Source organism: Narcine bancroftii, chromosome 4 (genome assembly GCF_036971445.1).
Source record: "Narcine bancroftii isolate sNarBan1 chromosome 4, sNarBan1.hap1, whole genome shotgun sequence".
In the NCBI taxonomy this organism is placed as follows: domain Eukaryota; kingdom Metazoa; phylum Chordata; class Chondrichthyes; order Torpediniformes; family Narcinidae; genus Narcine; species Narcine bancroftii.
Window position 1 is genome coordinate 190,893,876 of NC_091472.1, and position 10,186 is coordinate 190,904,061.

At 42.6% G+C, this 10,186-nt stretch overlaps 1 non-coding gene across 1 annotated transcript; it reads right to left on the minus strand.

The window, feature by feature from the left end:
• Positions 1-266: 266 nt before the first annotated feature.
• LOC138762535 (U6 spliceosomal RNA) lies at positions 267-373 on the minus strand. Its single transcript, XR_011356943.1, has one exon. It is a non-coding gene; the product is annotated as a U6 spliceosomal RNA (small nuclear RNA).
• Positions 374-10,186: the final 9,813 nt, after the last annotated feature.

Below are 10,186 nucleotides of genomic sequence, written 5' to 3' on the forward strand. Positions count from 1 at the left end.
AAGCTTGTTTGCTAAGTAAGTGGATGCTTCACAAGGCAAGTGGTTGAATCCCTTTGAATGGATCAATTAGCAGGGGATAAATGGCTATTTCCTTCTGAAGTTATGCTCTGATTTTTACATGTTTTAGCTTGGTGACACCACTGAGAATCAGCTTTCGAATTAAACTTGGAATGAGAAGTGACTAAAGCAGGAAGTTGGAACTCTAGCTTTCTTTGGATCTACTTTTGGTTGAAGCTTGTTTTTTTAAAAATATTTTTTATTTAAAAAAAAATACGTAACGCTTTACAAATTTGCGGGCCATCCTTGCGCAGGGGCCATGCTAAGCTTCTCTGTATCGTTCCAATTTTAGTATATGTGCTTCCAAAGCAAGCACGTAGCTTGGTTTGTGGATTGTAAGTTGAGGGCACTGTCAGATCTGATCAGAATAGTGTCAGCTTTGGTGTTTGGATGTTACTTCTGGCAAGGGAAGTTTAGTATCAGTAAATGCAGAATAAATCTAGGAAAATCTAAAAGCCAGCCTGAAGATTTAGTGAAGTGAACCAACATTTTACAAAAACCACGCTGGAATCCCTGATCTTCCTCCTAAGATTTTGAGACTTTTGAAATACCAGGCTGGTTTTTGCAATTGCCTCGTCTTTTCTCATTCGTTTAACACAGAGCTCTGAACTAACAATTGGCCTTGGTCCCTCACTATGTTCCTCACTGGTAAACTGTCTCTGTACGCCACCTATTTCTCATGAACTTTATCCATTTAGTAACCTATTCCACCACAGAGTATCAGTATTAGCAATGGCATAGACAATTATATTGCCTTCCTGTATTAGCTTTTGCATGCATTTGCTTCACTGAGGACATTTGGTGGATTCTGTTGTCAATTTCTCTTCCACTGCAGAGGCTCTTCATTGGACCCAGAAGAAGCAGGAAGGTGAGATGTCTCTAGAAAAGAAAACACCATGCTGCTTTTGTGCCAGCTTTTGCAAAGCTCCCCAATTATCACCACTGCCACGGAGTTAGGAACATCATGGTCACTTCAATTAGACCTTGTTCAATATCTATGAAGTTACATAAAAAGGTCGACAAATACTAGGGTCGAGTGCAATACATAAATGATGCTGGAGAAACTCAACAGGTCATGCAGTATACACTTTTGACCTGCTGAGTTTCTCCAACACGTTTGTGTATCAGTATCCATTGAGTCCATTTTGTATATTTATGTCTAATTATATAGTTAGTCCACATCATATTGTTGACTGCCACAAAGTATTTTCCCACCTTCCCTTTTGTCCTGTCCTTCGTTTGTCAGATTGACACTTTTCTTGATTTATGTTGTTAATTCTTCCCCACTTTTCACCCTAATACTTGAGACCACCATTTACTCCCTGTCTTTTCTTTGGCTTGGCTTCGCGGACGAAGATTTATGGAGGGGGTAAAAAGTCCACGTCAGCTGCAGGCTCGTTTGTGGCTGACAAGTCCGATGCGGGACAGGCAGACACGATTGCAGCGGTTGCAGGGGAAAATTGGTTGGTTGGGGTTGGGTGTTGGGTTTTTCCTCCTTTGCCTTTTGTCAGTGAGGTAGGCTCTGCGGTCTTCTTCAAAGGAGGTTGCTGCCTGCCAAACTGTGAGGCGCCAAGATGCACGGTTTGAGGCGATATCAGCCCACTGGCGGTGGTCAATGTGGCAGGCACCAAGAGATTTCTTTAGGCAGTCCTTGTACCTCTTCTTTGGTGCACCTCTGTCACGGTGGCCAGTGGAGAGCTCGCCATATAACACGATCTTGGGAAGGCGATGGTCCTCCATTCTGGAGACGTGACCCATCCCTGTAATAACAGTTCTAACAGGCCAATAATTATGATTCTCTCTTTATGTCATCTACAGTATAACTATGAAATCTATCCATTTCCTTCTCTGAAAACAAAGTAAACCAATCCCTTTGCTGTTGATGTCTTTGTCTTTCCAAATATCTGTTCCCTTGCCAATCAATCTGTCACCATTCCTCATCTTATTGATCAAAAGCTTAACTCTCAGACAGAATCAGAATTTATTGTCATGAACATGTCACAAAGTTCATTATTTTGCAGCAGCGTCACAGGGCAAACATTGCTGTAAATTAGATTTCAAAAATATTTTAAAAATTAGTGCAAAGATGAGAAAAGGTGGTTCATTGTCCATTCAGGAATCTGATGGCGGAGGGGAAGAAGCTGCCTTGTGCCATTGGGTGTTTGTCTTCAGGCTCCTTTACCTCCTTCCCAATGGTAACAGTGCGAAGAGGGCACAGCTTGGGTGGTGGGATTTCTTGAGAATAGAGGTTGCTTCCTTAAGACACCACCTCCTGTAGATGTTCTTGATGGAGTGAAGACCAATGCCCATGATGGCACTGGTTGAGTTCACAACTCTCTGAGGATTTTTCCTGCCTGTGCAATGGCTCCTCCATTCCAGATCATGATGCAACCAGTCAGAATACTCTCCACGGTACACCTGTATACATTTCCAAGAAGTCTTTGGTGACATGCTAAATCTCTTCAAACTCCTCATAATGTATAGCCGGTGATGAGCCTTCTTCATCATTGCATTGACATAGAGGCCCCAAGGCAGACCCTCAAAGATGTTGACACCTAGGAACTTGAAGTTCTTAACCCTTTCTATTGCTGATCCCTCAATGAGGACTGGTTCGTGTTCTCTTGATTTCTGCAACCCGCCCCCCCACCCCCACACCTCGCTGAAGTCCACAATCCTTGGTTATGCTAATGTTGAGGTTGTTGTTGTGACACCATTCAACTAGCTGATCGATCTCTTCCCATACGTTTCCTCAGAACCGACTGTGACTCCACCATTGACCATGGTGTCATTGGGAAATTTATAGATGGCATTTGAATTGTGCCTTGCCCCACGGTCATGGGTTTATAGTGAGTAGAGCAGTGGGCTAAGAATGTATCCTTGAGGTGGACTTTGTTGATCATCAGTGAGGAGGTGATGCTGCCTCTGATTAGCACTGACTGGTCTTCCCATGAGGAAGTCAAGGATCCAGTTGGCTGCAGAGGGGGGTACAGATGCCCACTGTTTTGAGTTTGTTGACCAGCACTGAGGGATGATAGTATTGAAAGCTGGGCTGTAGTCAATGAAGCCTAATGTACATGTTGCTGTTGTCTGGGTGGTGCAGAGCTGAGTGGAGAGTCAGTGATATTGCATCTGCTGCAGAGCGATTGTGACAATAGGTAAATTGCAGTGGGTCCAGATCTTTACTTAGGTACGTGTTAATTCTGGCCAAGATCAATTTCTCAAAACATTTCATCACAGTAGAAGTTAGTGTTATTGGGAGATAGTTGTTGAGGCAGCTCCCACTACTCTTCTTGGGCACCAGGATGATTGATGACCTTTTGGAGCAGGTGGGAACCTCTGACTGCAGCAATGAGAGGTTGAAAATGTGGACGTGAACACTCCAGTTAGTTGGTTGACAGAGATTTCCAGTACCTGCCAGATATGCCACCAGGGCCTAATGCCTTGTGAGGGTTCACCCGCTTGAACTATGTTCTGATGTTGGGCTCAGAGACAGATATCACAGGGATTCTCATAGGTACCATTGCGCTCTTCTTTTCAAAGAGAGCATAAAAGGTGTTCAGCTCTTCAAGCAGTGAAGCATCACAGCCATTTATGGAGTTGAGCCTTATCTTGTAGGATATAATGTCCTGCAATCCCTGCCATAGCTGTCGAGTACCTGACTCTGTCTCTAGCTTCACTCAGAATTGCTGAGATAGCCTTCCACAGGTCCTACCTGGACCTTCTGTAGAGATCTGGATCATTGATCTTAAACGCCATCGATCTCACCCTCAGTAGTTTGAAAATCTTTTGATTCATTCAGGGCTTCTGATTGGGGTACTCACGGTATGTGCAAATGGACACACACTCATCATGGTGGTCATTGCGGCATATTTATTCAAGTTTGAGGATAGGTCCTTGAATATGGTCCAGTCCACTGATTCAAAATAGTCCTGAAGGCACTCCTCTGCCTCCCTTGACCCTTTTCCTGATTGGCACTGTAGTCTTCAGACTCTGTTTGTATACCGGGAGTAGAAAAACAGCCAGGAGATCAGACTTGCTGAAGCGCCTCCTTCCACCATGTACATACTGTCCCCATTTGACTACTTATTCCATTTGGTTATTTCTCCTCACACTGTCCCCTGTCCTCACATTGTCCCTTGTCTTATTAGTTTACTATTTTTCCTTTGACTCCCTTGCCCTCCAAAAACCCCCCAAAATATTATAAAGTAAGTGCTTTGAAAATCTGTTTCAAAGAACTTTTGAGAGAAATTTGACCCAATATTTCATTCACCATATCTAATTTGCTGAACTAGCAATGGTAAATGGAGAAGACAATAACCTCTTTCATCTTCACTTGCTTTGCACATATATTAAGATACTGTGTAATCACACTGCATTCCCAAAAAATTAATTTGGTTCAAAACCACACCTTCATTCCTTACCCACTCATTTCATAAAAACAGATTTTCAAACAATGGTTCTAGTTCTTGGCTGACTGCCATGTCATAACGTTTTTTGCAATAAAACTCTGAGAACATCGGACAATAAAGATTTTGCTTCCTGAATACTTTACAGTGTATTTTATGGATTATGGGCTGCTGATCACAAAAATCACTATAAAAATTTCCCATCATGCACCATTTTTTGACGTAACCTATTTTGTAATTTCCTGTCATGTTTTAAGTCGACTAGCATATTGCCCACAAAGCAAACTGTTTTGGTCAGTCCAAGCATGCCTGGACATGAAGCTCAATGTCATAAGGCTGGGTATGCTTCGTCAGGATAGATGCAGACAGGTTATAAAATCAGCTCACATATATAGATGCTGTTCATTACTTTGATATTGATTGAACACATGTTGAGCACATGTTCTTCAGGTGAGTGAGTGTACTTAACAGTGAGTGTACTTAACAATAGCATTTATTGTCTTCAGGAAAATTCAGTACAGCAGAAATGTCTCGTCAATGTTGCAACAGCTGAGATACATTCTGTTATATTTGTGGTGAGTAATGCTAAATTCAATAAAAGTTAATTTAATGTTCCTCCAACTTCCTACGAGATTCAGCAAATCTGAAATAATCTTCGCATTCAGCTTGAAGTTGTCTATCATAATCCCCCTTTTTTTTTCAGGAAGCAAATCTTTTGAAAAATGCATTGTCCAGTGTAATTCATCATCCTTGAGACTTTGATGATGCTGGATTGACAGCTTACTGAACTAATGCACATTTCATCTATTAATACCCCAAACATGTTTTAAAATCTGTTTTTTTAATATGTTTCTAGTGAATCATATACATTGAGAGCAAGCATGGGAAATAGGAGCCACGGTAAGTTTAAAAGGCGCATGGAATCGGGGTCAATGTGAGGTACAGGTTATGTGCTTCTTTGTGTGCTTTTAATTTATTTTTAATTTAAAATCTGTTAAAAATCAACAACAGCTTTCAGTGCTGGTAAATGTTGGGCTTATCTCATTGCTCCCCAGGTTAGCTTGCTGTCAAAGGGTGACAGGCCTGTGGGCCACACCACCTGCGACCTGAGTGCTGACTATTCTTTGGAGTGAGCAGTGCAGAGGAGCAACAAGATTGCCCCTCTGGGTCTGGCCCAGGGAAGTGGGAAGCATCGGTGATGGTCATGGGTAGCTAGCCTGGTCTGACATGGTTTAGCCCAAATAAACTGCTGTAGGGGACAGGAGTCCCATTTTGCTCACATTATTTGTGTGTGGAAGTCATTATAAAAATCATATGGCAACTGCCTTAGAGCAAAAAAACAATCAGCTTGAAGAAATTGAACAGATTAAATTTAAGTTTTCATATTTAGAATTTTTAATTTAAATTTAGAGATACAGCAGGTAACAAGGCCTTTCAGCCCAATTACAGCCAATTCATTTACAACCCAATACGTTTTGAAGGGTGGGAGGAAACCGGAGCATGCAGAGGAAACACACACAGGCAGAGGGAAAACGTACAAACTCCTCACAGACAGCACCAGATTCGAATCCCAGTCACTGGCGCTGTAACAGCATTGCGCTAACTGCTACACTAACTGTGCCACCCTTTTATGAAGGATTCCAACCTAAAACTTCAATAACTCCTTTTCTTCCACAAAAGCTGTTGGACACCCTGAGTTTCCCAGCAAGTTGTGTTTTTTTTTGCTCTGGGTTCCTGCATATTTGTGGTCCTCTTTTATATAAGGGGAAGACACTAGATGAAAAAATTCAGACATTTGGCAACTGTGTCATTTTAATTCAGTCTGGTTTTGCAACCATAAATTATTTGACAAAAAATGTGTCAGTGGAAAATGCAAGAAATTGAAAAAATATATTGCTTCAGTAGAATTAATCAACTGACACAGTCATCTTGGGAAGGTGAATCTCTGCTGTGGGGCTGCTTGTTCCGAATTCAGCCCAAGTCCATAGCCCAGTCAGAAATGATACCAGGACCATGCCATAGGGAGAAGCCAAGGACAAACCTTAATGAAGCCACAAAGGATGATTCACTGGATACATTTAATCATGTTACTTGAAATATGTGATTTAGAATAAAATATGACTTTTGACATTAAATAATGAGGAAAAGATGACGTTGACAGTAACTTCAAAAGTATTTTAAACAATCTGTACAAATCAAGTGACCCAATTTCAAAACCAGAGAAATCTTCTCACAAGCAAAACACATTGGACATTTGAATTGGAAAGAAGTGATACAGAAAATGACAACTTTCTGATTTTGAAAATTGGGTGATTCAAATAGAAGAAATATGGACCATCTCTAGCAACACTCTCACCTTTCTCGATCTCTCTCAATCCATTTCTGGAGACAACCTCTTGAGAGGCATTTTCTACAAACCTACCACTCCCATGGCTACCTCGACTTCACCTCTTCACCCCTTGTAATGATTGTATTCCTTTCTCACAATTCCTCTGTCTCCCTCTCATCTGCTCCCAGATCATCCATCTATGCTAGATCATCCAAGATCTTCTTATTCTTCTTCAAATAATGAGGTTTCCCCTCTACTACCATCAACTCAGACCTCACCTGCATTTCATGCACATCTGGCCCCTTCTACTTCATGGTGCAACAAGGACAGGATTCCTCTTGTCCTCACCTATCACTGCTCTAGCCTCTGTATCCAACACATTTCACACATCCTATATCCTACGTGTAGTAGGTGGCCATTTCTGCCACCTACTATGTGATGCCACCAGCTCTTCCCCTCTCCTCCTCTCTTCGCCTTACACACGGACTTCTCTCTCTGTGGCTCCCTTGCCCAGACCTTCTTTCCATCCTATCACCCCCTTGGTACTACCCCTGTGACAGCAAGAAGTGCCACGCGTGCCCACACCTCCTCCCTCACCACAATTCAGGGGCCCAAACAGTCCTTCCAAGTGAAGCAACACTTCATTTGTGAATCTGCATGGGGTCATCTTCTGCATCCAGTGCTCCCACCGTGGTCTCCTCTACAACGGAGAAACTGAATGCAGGCTGGGCAATTGCTTCGTGGAGCACCTTGGCTCTGTCTGCTGTAATAGTGTGGATCTCCCAGTGGCCACCCATTTCAATTCCCCATCCCATTCTCATGCCGATGTATCTGTCCATGGTCTCATGCATTGGCCGGAGAGAGAACACCTGCAAATTGGAGTAACAAGACCTCATATTCCATCTGGGCACCCTCCACCAGATGGCAATAACGTCGAATTCTCTGGTTTCCTTTAGGGCCCATCCCCATCTATCCCTTTTTCTCCTTTCCTCGAGCTGTCTGTCTGTCTGTCTCTCTTTCTCACCCTTTTCCTTCAGTCTCCTTTCCTCCAGCTCTTCATTCACCGAGCCACCCCTGCCCCGATCAATTTTCCCCATTCTTCTCCTTCTTTCTTTGGCTTGGCTTCGCGGACGAAGATTTATGGAGGGGGTAAAAGTCCACGTCAGCTGCAGGCTCGTTTGTGGCTGACAAGTCCGATGCGGGACAGGCAGACACGGTTGCAGCGGCTGCAGGGGAAAAATGGTTGGTTGGGGTTGGGTGTTGGGTTTTTCCTCCTTTGCCTTTTGTCAGTGAGGTGGGCTCTGCGGTCTATTAATGGCTAATTATCACTTTTTGTCTGTGGGTCTCTGTGGTCCTCCCACTGCCCTTTCTTTCCTTTACCCCAGCCTTTTCATTTCAGTGCCTGTCTGCCTTTTACTCACACCATGAGGAAGGGCTCGGGCCCCAAACTGTGGTTATATATCTGTACCTCCTGTAGACGCTGCGAGATCTGCTGAGTTCCTCCACCATTTCTGTGTTATCAGCACAATAATGGTGTCTGCAGACATTCATGTTTCACACTATCTTTTCCCCTCCATGCAGACTGATTCAATAGAGGTCAATGTATGCATTTAGAATGGGCTACCAATATAAAAAGGCTTGGGGTTAATACTGGTACCGGTAACAAAGAACAACTGAGTTAGTCAGCATCAGAAAAGAACTGGAAATCTACATAAGAACATGTCACAGGTTCAGTTACTTAGAATTGCAAAAATCAGATTGCTTCTAGATGTATGCATGTCACGAGATAATAACACTACTGGGGGATGTAATAATAATGATAAAGGTCATGTACCTATAAGTAACGACTAGTTTCTATTTTATTTGAAAGGGTTGTAATGCTTGTGTCATAAACACAAATTATTCATGAAAGTTGGTCTTCATTTGGAACATAATATTGAGCATAGTTTGGACCATTGTTTTAATCAGACAATGCCAACAGTAGGCCCTGTTGACTCTTGCTTTGGAGCCACAGTAATGTAGTATCACTGGCTCTCCAATCAGCTCTGGATCACCTCAACAACAGCATACATCTGACTACAGCTCAGCTTTCAACACCCTCATTCCCTCAGTGCTGGTCGAGAAGCTTCAAACCCAGCATCTCTGCAGTCTCCCCACCCCTTCTGCAAATGGATCCTTGATTTCCTCATTGGAAGTCGGCGCAATTTGGAAACAATATTTCCTCCTCATTGATTATCAACACAGGTACACCTCAATCAAGGATGCGACCTTAGACCACTGCTCTACTCACTCTGCACCCATGACCGTGTGGCACAATTCAAATACCGTCTACAAATTTGCTGCAAGATCATCCACAATGAGGAAGTGTGCAGGATTGAGACTGATAAGGCTTATTGCGTGGTGACACAATTTTGCACTCAATATTAGCAAAACCAAGGTGCTGATTGTGGACTCAGGTCAGGAGAACACAGACCAGTCCTCATCGAGGGGTCAGCAAAACAACTGTGAGGTTTTGACCTGGGGCCTCCATGTGGATGCAATCACGAAGAAGGCTCACCAGCTCCTTTGTACGGAGTTTGAGATTTGTTATGTCACCAAAGACTCTTGAAGACTTCTCCAGAAGTGGAGAGCATTCTGACTGGTTGCATCACTGTCTGATATGGAGGTGCCAATGCACAAGAGAGGATAAAGCTCCAAGGTGTTAACTGGGCCTGCAACATCATGGGCACCAGTCTTCACTCCATTGAGGACATCTACATGAAAGCAGCCTCTATCCTCAAGGGCCCTCTTTCACTCTGCTACCATCAGGAAAATGGTACAGGAGCCTGAAGACAAGCACCCAGCAGCACAAGGACAGCTTCTTCCCCTCTGCCGTCAGATTCCTGAATGAACAATAAACTACAGGCACTGCCTCACTTTATCCTGTTTTCCTGCACCATATATTTATATTTAAATGTTATTTATAGCAATATTTCCACTATGATCTTCTGTAAAATTACAAATATAGTGGCCTGTTCGTGACAATAATTTCTGATTCTGAAAATATCCCCTCTTGTAAGGATCTACACCGATGCAAATTATGGTGACATCCGCACCCAAGATCTCCTATGCTGAAGACTGCTATTCTGATAAAATTTTAATTTATTTTTGTTTTAATCTTCAATTATTCAGTTAGAGATGTTTGGTTTTGACATCATGATTTCTTTTTTTTTTGCTTTTTATTGTTTTAGCTGTTTTGTTTCTACAATCTTCAAATATTTATAAACAAAAACAATACATTGTGCAGTTTCTGTTTGATCTTGAAGACAAATTTGTTTTTAAGCTAGAGCCCTTGTTATGTTGGAGCTACTTTCTTTATATCAGAAAATCGAAATTTTCTGGAGGAAAATCTACA